Here is a 12,859-nt window from a genome sequence, read left to right as displayed (position 1 = left end):
AGTGGCTAACAATGGGCATTAACAGTCTCTATTAACAACTATTAACCCTCCCAACTGGATTGTTATCAACTCCTCTTCACAGATGCTGTCAGACTTGCTGAGCTTTTCTAGCAGCTTCTGTTTTTATTTGATTTGCCGCATATGCAGTTCTTTTGGTCTCTCGTCCTTCTTACTTCTTTAGAAAGCTTCTTTGGCACTACCTTGAAGTATTTGAATGTCCTCCCTATGGTGCCCACTAACATTAATTTTTTTAAAATCTAGTTAACTTCATTGTTTTTGCACTCAAATTGCTATGACTTGCGCCCACACCTCCTCCCTCACTTCCCTCCAAGGCCCCAAGGGATCCTTCCATATCCGCCACAAGTTCACCTATACCTCCACACACATCATCTATTGCATCCGCTGCACCCGATGTGGCCTCCTCTACATTGGGGAGACGGGCCGCTTACTTGCGGAACGCTTCAGAGAACACCTCAGGGACGCCCGGACCAACCAACCCAACCACCCCGTGGCTCAACACTTTAACTCTCCCTCCCACTCCACCGAAGGCATGCAGGTCCTTGGACTCCTCCACCGGCAAAACATAACAACACGACGGTTGGAGGAAGAGCGCCTCATCTTCCGCCTGGGAACCCTCCAACCACAAGGGATGAACTCAGATTTCTCCAGTTTCCTCATTTCCCCCCCCCCCCCACCTTGTCTCAGTCGGTTCCCTCAACTCAGCACTGCCCTCCTAACCTGCAATCTTCTTCCTAACCTCTCCGCCCCCACCCCACTCCGGCCTATCACCCTCACCTTGACCTCCTCCCACCTATCACATCTCCATCGCCCCTCCCCCAAGTCCCCCCTCCCTACCTTTTATCTTAGCCTGCCTGGCACCCTCTCCTCATTTCTGATGAAGGGCTTATGCCCGAAACGTCGAATTTCCTATTCCTTGGATGCTGCCTGACCTGCTGTGCTTTAACCAGCAACACATTTTCAACTCGCTATGATTAAAGCCAAGTATCATCCAAGCCGCCTTGAAGCATTGTCAATATTTCGTAGCACCTTCAAAGATTTTCATAAATACACCACCAAATCTCTCTTTCTGAACCATCTTGGAAATTATACCATTTAGTTTATACTTTATCTCATTCTGTCAAATGACATTTTGTACCTCTGCATGAAATTGTCCATCTGACAATCCAAATCACTGGACTCTAGAAAAAGATGAATGGTGAACCAGCCTCCTGAAGCTGGACTGGCCTATCACTGTTCTGAAGTAGGTTGAGTATTATATATGTGCTGGTGTGCCTTCTGTGGAATTGCTCACAACATAGGTTTCTCAAGTTAGTGTCCTAGGCCCAACATACATAAACAATATAGAACATAGAATATGGTAGCTTTGGAACAGGCTCTTTGGCTACTGTGTCCACGCTGATCATGATGCCAGTCTAAGCAAATCACAACTGCTTGCATGTGGTTCATACCCCTCTATATTTGCCTGTTCATATATTTGCCCAAATGCCCCTCAAATGTTGCTATTGTATCTACTTCTCCCAACCCCCACCAATGCATTCCTGGCACTGACCACCCTCTGGGTAAAATACTTGCCTATATCGGTTTTGTTAGGTAAATAGGCGCAATTCTGAACATGTCTCTAATTTCTGATAGGGCAGCAATTGTTTCATTACCCAAAAGGATGAGACCACAAATGAGATAATTATGGTTTTGATGAGTAATAACTCCTGAAGATCTTCCTGCAGAAAAAAACACTAAGAGCTGCATATCCCAAAGAGTGAGTTTTACTGTTTCGTAGAGCCTTTGGATTCTAACATTCTGCGCGAAACTCAGGGGAGACTGAACGTTTAACAGGGGAATTCCAATCTTATTGCCAGGTAATTGGACAGGGAATAGTAGTTGGAAAAAGTGTTCCTACAGCTACATCATGAGGAGTACTTGCTTCATTCAAGACAAAGTAGTTTGATGCTTTATTATAACTAAACAAAAAAAGTTTAGTATAGATAATGGAGGAACCTTCCCAATAAGAAGCGAGCCTATCTTTGTGACTTCCTGGAGTATGTGGATAGTCCATGATTACATAGTTTGATCCCAAACATAGAAGGTGAAAATTGTCCTATTGAATGAGATGGGTCTCTCGATAAGAGACGTGATTATTGTCCCAGAATATTTCCACCCATCCCATAATTGTGAAGATATTGGTGCCATTAGGGGTTTCATAATGAAGGTGGGTGTTATTACCCACCCCACAAAGGGTTTGAATACCAGTGGTAATAGAGACCCATTCCTCCTTCAGGCATACGCATGAGATGCGAGGGCCTTCAAGGAAGCAGTGACGACTGGTACGTATGATCATAGCCCAGGGGATAGTTTAGGCACTTTTACATAAGTGCACCCCCATCCCTTACCATTGTAACAATTTGGATAGGTTATCCTGGATTTATTAGAGGAAGTCCATAATCAAGTAGCGGGTGGGGACAGATAACAATTGAAAGAAATATTATATCCCGTAAATGCTTTAGAACCATTCCATAGCCCCATGTTAGGATTTGGGAGGATAAAAGGGCTCAAGGAGTGTTTTGCTGAAGTAAGGGCATAACAAACCACTTCATCCTTCCTAAATATTCTATTATGGCTTTCAGGAAACAAATTGTTAGTGAAAGATCATATTTCCCCTTTTTCTCTTTTACGGCATGTTCTATTTGAATGGGGGTAAGGCTTACCGGGGTTGCCCTTAGTACAACTGAAATCAAACTGGCACATAACACCTTGGCAAGGTAAAGACCATTGGGGCTTGTTCTGTAAATTGATCTTGTTGATGTAGTTGACCACTACAACAGTCATCTTGAGTAATATTCCACACATCAAAGGAGTCAGTTTCTTGGCATACAAGAACATTATCCTGGCATAAATGGTATACAGTCTCTGGATATTCAAGATCACACAGATAGATGGTCCTTTCTTGTGCACTAATGCTGGCAATGGCAAGTCCATATAGCAGGGTGAGATTGATCCTGATCCTGGTAGTCTTTTCTGAAGCAAGGGTTAGGATATCTAAAACAGAAGGAATATTACTATTCAAAAAGGCAACTACACCCTAATAGTCTGGTTCAGATTTTTTTCTCCGTTCCCTTTCATTCTTATCATCTCCATCATCTTCCCTTTCATTCTCATCATCTCCATCAACTCCCCCTTTTTTTGATGCTTTTCCAGTGACTTTACAATGATGGGTGTGAACTTAGGCGGAACGCCCAGTGATTTTAACAGCAGTTGATATGGTGAGAAGGACCTGAAAGGGTCCTTCCCATTGAGGTTGGAGGCCATGGCGTGTCCAATTCTTCATAAGGATAAAGGAGCCTGGCTCAAAATTGAAGGGAAGGGAGCTTCTCGTGAGCAGCACATACTTGAGAATGCAGCCCTCGCAAAATTTTAGTTAAGGAAAGGATATAGGACATGTCATCAGCCATGTGGTGAAAGTGGACAAAGATGGTGTTGTCATTCCAAGGTATGCAAAAGGCATGGCCATAAACTATTTCGGCAAGGGATAAGCCAGTTCTACCAGCAGGAGTGCAGCATAGGTAAAACAGAACCAGATGCAATAGTTTAACCCAGAAAAGGCCTGTCTCAAGTTAATTTTGCGAGTTTAGTTTTCAGAGTCTGGTTACAATTTTCCACAGGACCTGCAGCCTGTGAGCGATAAGCACAATGAAGTTGATGGCGGATGCCGAATTGAGAGCATAATTCCTCACTTATGTCACCAGTAAAATGAGGACCATTGTCAGAAGATAGACAAAGGGGCTACCAAAGCAGGGAATAATCTCTGTAAGTAGGATACTTACAACAGTTTTGGCAGTAGCCTTGGAAATAGGGTAAGCTTCAACCTATTTAGAAAAAAACAACCAAAACATACTTATAGTTTTGACACTTTACTAATTCAATTAAATCAAGTTGAAGAGTTTGAAAAGGTCCCTCAGGAAGGGATGTCTGTTCCATAGGGCAAGGAATACCCTTCCTCGGATTGTGTTCTTGGCAGGTGAGGCATCCATCAATTACTTGTTGGGCCATCTGTTGGAGGCGTGGATGCCACCAAGTGTTTAAACGTAGACCAGACGTTGAGTGAGCATCACAGTGTGTAGCATTATGAAGACAATCAATGACCCAGAATGCAAGATCATCAGTCATACAAATCTATCCAGCTGGAGTGGTCCATAGTTTACTAACAGGATTACAACAACAGCCGGCTTTGGACCACAACTGCCTTTCAGATTCAGAGGCGTCCCTCTGTAAAGTAACAACATCTTGAATGGTTGGCATTAATTTATCCAAGGTAGACCCACTCTTGTCCGAGCTTTGAGTCTGACTCATCATTTTAGGCACAATCATAAGAAGGTTGCAAGCGGCTTGTTTTGTAGCTACATTTTGGGCGGCACGGTGGCACAGTGGTTAGCACTGCTGCCTCACAGCGCCAGGGACCTGGGTTCAATTCCTGCCTCAGGCGGCTGACTGTGTGGAGTTTGCACGTTCTCCCTGTGTCTGCGTGGGTTTCCTCCGGGTGCTTCAGTTTCCTCCCACAGTCCAAAGATGTGCGGGTCAGGTGAATTGGCCATGCTAAATTGCCCGTAGTGTTAGGTAAGGGGTATATGTAGAGGTATGGGTGGGTTGCGCTTTGACGGGTCGGTGTGGACTTGTTGGGCCGAAGGGCCTGTTTCCACACTGTAAGTAATCTAATCTACTCTAATCAGCAGCACGGTTATCAATATCAGCAGGGGTTGGCCACTTCTTGTGGAAATGGGGGTTCAAAAACATTTCATTTCAACTTGGGACCATGACTGCTTACTGAAGGGTTGAAACACTTCTGGAGGAAGATGTCCGAAGGAAAAGCACCTTATTACATTTGATTGGTCTTTCCTTGTAATTAAGGCTGTGCTGTCTTAAAAACATATAAAAATTGCTTATAGTTCAAATGTAATTGTGCGATTTCTCCATGGAACACAGAAGCTTTTAACCTCGGTGTTACTGGACAAATCTGCACCAGGCTGCCTTATTTTATTAAACTGGTAACCTTGTTTTAAACAGACTGCATTCCGAGTGATTCTTTTGCTTGATCGCGAAACTGAGAGGTCCCTCCTGGGGATTCAGATTTTCATTTGATACCGTGTCTCTTGGTTCGGCATGGATGGATCGTGGACAGCGGTGGAAGAGCCTTGAAGTCCTTCACTACTGAGTGTTGAGGAATTCAGCCGGCCAGACGTGAGTGTTTTATATACGTTTGGTTTTCCTCTCATTCAAGTTGTGTCCGACCTGACCACCCTCCCCATCTATTTTCTAGTTCAGCCCGAAAAGATCGGTCTTATCAAGGATAGATCAGGGGACCTTATTTAAAAAGAGGGGGAGGAATAAGTGAAATTGGACTTTTTTATATTGACGGTTGGCGATTTCCGGAGTTGCCCCTAATGATTTTGTAAACCTCTATAAGGTCACCCCTAAGCCTTCGATGCTCCAGGGAAAACAGCCCCAGCCTATTCAGCCTCTCCCTATAGCTGAAATCCTCCAACCCTGGCAACATCCTTGTAAATCTTTTCTGAATCATTTCAAGTTTCATAACATAATTCCTAGAGCAGGAAAACCAGAATTACACACACTATTCCAGAAGTGGCCTAACCAATGAACTGAACATGATCTCCCAACTCCTCTACTCAATGCACTAATCGATAAAGGCAAGCATACCACATGACTTTTTCACTATCCTGTCCACCTGGGACTCTACTTTCAAGGAACAGACATCAGATCACTCCCCAGTCTCTGATACTTTAGCCAAAATAATTCAGGTTTGTCCAACCTCCCCTTATACTTCATACTCTTAAATCTAGGCAATATCCTGGTAAATCTGTTTTATACCCTCGGCGAAGCCTCCACACCCTTCCCATAATGTGGCAACTAGAACTGTGCACAGTATTTCAAATATGGCCTAACTGAAGTTTTTATTTTATAGATATTTTTATTAGAAATTTAACATTTTAACAAGTTTACAAAAATAAACAAAACTCTCAAGTACAAACATTGATATACAAATAAATCTTAAATATATAATAACCAAAATTTAACAACAGAAAAATACCGAGAAAAAAAAAGTAAAACTCAATTAACTACTAAAAAAAAACTAACCTACAATTAACCAGAGGGTATAAGTGAGTCTCTTACATTTTTCAAATAAGAGAAAGAAGAAAAAAAAGGGGAAAAAAAACAGATAACATAGAAGTTGGATAGTGAAATACATGCTCAGAATGTGTTAACATCATATGTAACAAAACCCGTATTCGTGCGGGATTCCTCTCCCAAGGGGTCCCGATCCAAGCAGGTTCGTAATCTCAATTAAATAAAAGCCCTTGTTAGGATGGCTGAAATATCTGTATTCATATAATTCAAGAAGGGCTGCCATATTTTATAAAATAATTTGGTCTTTCGGTGCACCATATTTGTAAGGAAGTCAAGGGGAATACATTCCATAATTAATCTGTGCCAATTTGAAAGTCCAAGGGGGCCCTCAGCCACCCAGTTCACCAAAATATTTTTCCTTGCACAGAAGGAGAGAATAGAAAATCGTCTCTTCCTGTGCATGTCCAGGGAGGATAAGTTCGAAAAGCTCAAAAGGAGAGATACGAGGTCCACTTTAATTTCCGTTCCTAAAATTTCTGTCAAGGCACTTGCTATTTTAGTCCAGTATCTATGGATCTTATGACAGGTCCATAGACAATGTACAAGAGTGCCCACCTCTATTTTACATTTGGGACACATTGGGGATGACCTCGCCTTAAATTTTGCCAATCGATCAGGTGCTATGTGGGCCCTATGAAGTATCTTCAGCTGGATAGCCTGAGTTCTGTTACAAATGGTGACTCTTCTGGTGTTTTCTCAAAGGTCATTCCATGTTTCTGTAGAGATTTCTAGTCCCAATTCCTGATCCCATAACATATCAATTCTGGTATGGCATTTATGTGGATTGGAGTAAAAAGAAAAATCTCTGCCCTGTGGATGAAGACATCTCCATACATCTACTAATCCTAATTCTTTGTTCAGATCCACCAATTGTCTAGATCTGGGAGATACTCCTGCAGTACTCTTGGAAATCCTATCTATTTCCGGATCCATAATAAATTAAAGTCTCCCCCTATAATTGTATGACGGGCACCAAGAGCCATCAATTTTGAGAAGGCTTCCGTTATAAATTTAAAGGGGTGTGCCGGAAGGCAGTACAAATTTAAAATCCCATATTCCTCTCCATTTATAAGGGCTTTAATCAGAATATATCGTCCAGATTCGTCTTTTATCTGATTTAGGATTTTGAAAGGAAAATTCTTCCGAACAAGAATAACAACTCCCCTACTTTTTGAGTTAAAAGAAGAAAAAAAGGCCTGGTCAAATCCACCCTGTCGTAATTTCAAGTGTTCTTTATCCAACAGATGTGTCTCCTGTAGGAGAGCTATATCAACTCTTTCTTTCTTAAGATTTGATAATATTTTCTTCCTTTTAACTGGCGAATTACTCCCCATGACATTCCAGGTGCACCACTTAACCGACTGATCAACCATAATCGTCCGGGTAAATCCGAGACCCCTCGGGAGGGGAAACCCTATCCAAAACATCCAGAACATAGAGCATATAAAATTCACAAAAATAAAGGCTCTCTAATACACTCACAACAGTATAATAAAAAACTATTTCTAAAATAATTAAAAAAAACGTATTGTTCTCAGGGGGTATCACTTCCTTTCCAAAGGTCCAGCGTATCCTCTCCCAACCAGTGCCCCACCCTTGACCTAGGCACTCCTCAATAGGATGAGAATTCAGATATAGTACAGAGCTAGAGTTAACAGCGAGCACCCTACCCCCACCCACCCACACCTGGATATATTTGGTAATATTAATACCATGTATAAACATATATAACTATAAAATTACAACTTCAAATTACAACTATAAAATTACAACACCAACAAATTAAATATATTAATACAAAATAGCTAGGGAAAACAACCCCACTCCCAGAGACAGAAGTAAAATAGAATAAGGTAACCACCTCCCCCCACCAAAATTAACTAAACCCCCCGGCTTATATATATACATATATATATATACATGCATACACACATATATATATACATACACACACACATACATATAATAATAAAATAAAACAACCCCAAGGGGGGGGGAGAAAATCATTAAATAGAGAACAAATAAATAAATCCCTCTCCCCACCCCTCAAGATAATAAAAAAGATATATAAGAAAAAGAAAAAAGGGGGGGGATATAAACTGGATTGGGGGGAAAGGCAAACCAACATCTGTTGTATCTTATAATTTATCTAAGAGAGTCCAAAAATTCTCTAGCCTTTTCTGGCGATCCGAAGTTATACACGGATCCTTCATGGTTAAAGCGTAGCGTCGCTGGGTAGCGTAAGGAGTACTGAATATTTAAGTCCCTTAAACACTTCTTCGCCTCATCGAATGCCTTCCTCTTTCGGACCAGAGCTGGGGAAAAGTCCTGGAATAACATGATCTTGGATCCTTTATAGATCATGGTTTGGGAATCTTTTCCAAGATTTCTAGAGGCATCTAGGAGTATCTGCCTCTCCCTATAGCTCTGCAGCCGGAACAGGACCAGGCGGCGGCGCTGGTCCGAGCCGGGCCCCATTATTGCGACCCGGTAGGCCCATTCCACCCTTACCTGGCCTGATCCAGCTTCCAGATTTAAAAGCTGTGGCAGCCACTGCTCCAGGAATGCTGTAAGCTGGCCTTCCTCTTCCCGTTCGGGAAGGCCCAGCAAACGAATATTTTTTCGGTGACCTCGATTATCGAAGTCATCAATATGATTCTCTAAGGTCCGGACTCGCTGTTCGAGTGTCCGGACCCGATCCATGGCCGATTGCGCTGTAGTTTCGGAGGTCGCGGCCTTTAGCTCCGCCCCTCCGACTCGGTGCTCGATTTCTTCAATATCTCGGTCGTGCTTTTGCAGTGCGGCCGAGAGTGAGTCCCATCGATTTCGGGATTCTTCAATGAAAGCGTCGATCTTCGCATCCAGCTTGGAGATGGTTTCCATAAAGCTTGCCACTGTAGGTAAGTCCCCCGGGGCGGCTGTGGACGCCTCTGCTGCAGCTGGAGAGGATGGGGGAGGGGTTCCTGCTTGCTGAGAGCTGTGGGCTCTCTTCCCTTTAGTTATTTTTACTAAAGATTAGATTGTTTAAATTTAATACTAAACACCTAATTACATTAAATAAAAGCTATTTTAAATGATTTGGTGAGTGTGGTGGGGGTGGGTGACCCACTTTGCCCAAGTCTTGGGAGGAGCACTGTAGACTCAGACTTGCTGGGTCGCCGCCATCTTGGAGCCCCCGAACTGAAGTTTTAAACATCGACAACATGAGTTGCCAGCTTTTATACTCAGTGCACCAATCAATGATATGAACTGTTATGACAGGGAGTAAACTCTCCTGCTTAATTTCAAACCAGCGACACAAAAGATTTATCCTGTGCAGTAATCTGTGAAAATTCGAGAAGTCAAGAATTATTTAAAGTAAAAATTAACAACTTTATTTCTTAAAGTACAGGTACACAATCCTTTATCCGAAATCCAAAGTTCTTTTTGTGAAGCTTTTTTCTCCATAACAAGACTGTTTGGCGTGCAGTTAACCCAACTCCACACCCACTTGACCCATGTCACTCAGATGGGGGCATGGCCCAGCAATGGCAGGCGTCAATTCTGTCTCGGGGCTCGTAGTACTCACAGGTGCATCTGCTGTTTGGTAAGATATTTGTTTCTCTCCGAGAAACTGTCACTTATTCGAAATCTGAAAAATTCTGAATTCCATAAACCAGCTGGCCCTGATGGTTTCAGATAAAGGATTGTGTACCTGTATAACAGAGAATAATTAACTAACAACTATTTACAATTTCTTACTCAAACCTATCTTTTACCTTCTCTTCTATAAGTCTGATAGAACTCCCAATTAAGACTTACAAAACTTCTTTTGTTTTGGCCATGGGGTTGCATGGTGGCTCAGTGGTTAGCACTGCTGCCTCACAGAGTCAGGGACCCAGGTTCGATTCCAGCCTCGGGCGACTGTGTGGAGTTTGCATGTTCTCCCCATGTCTGTGTGGGTTTCCTCTGGGTCCTCCGGTTTCCTCCCACAGTCTAAAGATGTACAAGTCAGGTGAATTGGCCATGCTAAATTGCCAAGGAGAAAGTGAAGACTGCAGATGCTGGAGATCAGAGCTGAAAATGTGTTGCTGGAAAAGTGCAGCAGGTCAGGCAGCATCCAAGGAGCAGGAGAATCGACGTTCCTGAAGAAGAACTTGCGCCCAAAACATTGATTCTCCTGCTCCTTGGATACTGCCTGACCTGCTGCGCTTTTCCAGCAACACATTTTCATGCTAAATTGCCCACAACGTTAGGTGCATTAGTAAGAGGGAAATGGGTCTGGGTGAGTTACTCTTCGGAGGGTCAGTATGGATTTGTTGTGCCGAAGGGCCTGTCCCCACACTGTCGGGAATATAATCTTATCAAAACCAGGCAGCATTCATTCTTCTATTTGGATCTTCCTGTGTCTTCTTTTCTTAGGGATTCTGCTTAACAGTCTTTTTACATACTGGTAGTTTGGCGGTTCTCCTCTCAACTGTTCAATTTTCCCTGGTCTTATTGCCCCAAAGTATCAGATTGTGTCATTGGCTTTTAAGATTGTCAATATACTAAATTCAAACTGGATTGGAGTTTGGTATTTTTCAGGGTATAATGTAAACTGGGGTTTAATTTAAATCTGTTTTGTCATTTCAGGCAACCAGCTACCCTAGCTACCCTGGTAGGTGGAGCACCCGTTACACTGTAGCTTATTGAGAACACTTGGTACTGTCACTGCTAGCTTTTAACTCTTTTAAAGGTACAGTACAGCCACATCTTCATAACACAAGCATGCTGTATATCTCCTTTACCACTTAATCCACTTGTGTTGCCACTTTCAGGGAGTGTTCCCCAAGATCCTTCTGCACATAAATGCTCGTAAATGTCGCGCCACTTACTGTTTACTTTTGCATGTAAGTGGAGTCGCAGGTAGATAGGATAGTGAAAAGGCATTTGGGATGCTTTCCTTTATTGGTCAGAGCATAGAGTATAGGAGTTCAGAGGTCATGTTGCAGTTGTACAGGACATTGGTTAGGTCACATTTGGAATGTTGTGTGCAATTTTGGTCTCCCATCAAAAGGAAGGATGTAGTGAAACTTGCAAGGGTTCAGAAAAGATTTACATGGATGTTGCCAGGGTTGGAGGGTTTGATCAATAGGGAGAGGCTGAACAGGCTGGGGCTGTTTTCCCTGGTGTGTCAGAGGCTGAAGGGTGACCATATAGGGGTTTATAAAATCATGAGAGGCATAGATATGGTAAATAGACAAGGTCTTTTCCCTGGCGTGGGGGAGTCCAGAACTAGAGGACATAGGTTTAGGGTGAGAGGGGAAAGATTTAAAAGGGACCTAAAAGGCAACATCTTGATGCAGAGGGTGACTTTTGTATGGAATGAGCTGCCAGAGGAAGCGGTGAAGGCTGGTACAATTACATTTAAAAGGCATCTAGATGGGTATATGAATAAGAAGGGTTTAGAGGGATATGACCCTAGTGCTGGCAAATGGGACTACATTAATCTAGGATATCTGGTCAGCATGGACGAGTTGGACCAAAGGATCTGTTTCTATGCTGTATATCTCTGACTCTATGACTCCACTTGACCTCCCAAAGTGCATCATCTCTCACTTGTCCATTTTCCATTTCTCTGCCCAACTTTCCAACTGATTGGGCGGCACGGTGGCACAGTGGTTAGCACTGCTGCCTCACAGCGCCTGAGACCCGGGTTCAATTCCCAACTCAGGCGACTGACTGTGTGGAGTTTGCACGTTCTCCCCGTGTCTGCGTAGGTTTCCTCCGGGTGCTCCGGTTTCCTCCCACAGTCCAAAGATGTGCGGATCAGGTGAATTGGCCATGTGCTAAATTGCCCATAGTGTTAGGTAAGGGGTAAATGTAGGGTTAGGGGTAGGGGAATGGGTGGGTTGCGCTTCGGCGGGTCGGTGTGGACTAGTTGGGCAGAAGGGCCTGTTTCCACACTGTAAGTAATCTAATCTAATCTGATCAATATCCATCTGCAAACTTATAAACAACATGTCCCAGCACTAATTTTCATGGTCACAGATCTTCAGTCTGAAAACACCATTCCACCACTACTCTCTATCTTCACTACTCTCTATCTTCAATGACCAAGCCAATTCTGTATCCAACTTGCCAACTCAACATTTGACAAATGTTTTGACCAGTTTACCATGAGGGACCCTGTCAGATGCTTATGTAAAATCCATGTAGATAGCATTCATTGTCCTACCTTCAGCAATCGTCTTTGTCACTTCCTGAAAAACTCATCAGGTATGTGAGACAAGACCTCCTTATGCTGTCTAATAAGTCCATTCTTTTCCAAATACAAATAAAGCCTATCCCTAAGAATCTTCTCCAATATTTTCCCTATCACTGGTGCAAGTGTCACTGGTCTATAATTTCCTGGAGTATTGCTGTTGTCCTTCTTAAACAAAGAATTTTCCAGTCTTCTGGGATCTTGACTTTGGCTAAAGAGGAAACAAAAATCTGTCAAAACCTCAACAATCTCTCCTCCCTTGCCGTCCTCAGTATCCTGAGGTAGATCCCAGGGGACTTATCTACCTTAACATTTTTCAAGACACCCAACACCACCACCACCTTAATATCAAATTCCTCTAAAATATCAAAATACCCCTCCCTCATCTTTCCATCATCCATGTGTTATGGACCTGGC

The sequence above is a fragment of the Hemiscyllium ocellatum genome, chromosome 10 (assembly GCF_020745735.1).
Source record: "Hemiscyllium ocellatum isolate sHemOce1 chromosome 10, sHemOce1.pat.X.cur, whole genome shotgun sequence".
Classification (NCBI taxonomy): Eukaryota; Metazoa; Chordata; class Chondrichthyes; order Orectolobiformes; family Hemiscylliidae; genus Hemiscyllium; species Hemiscyllium ocellatum.
Note: the sequence above shows the minus strand (reverse complement) of the source record.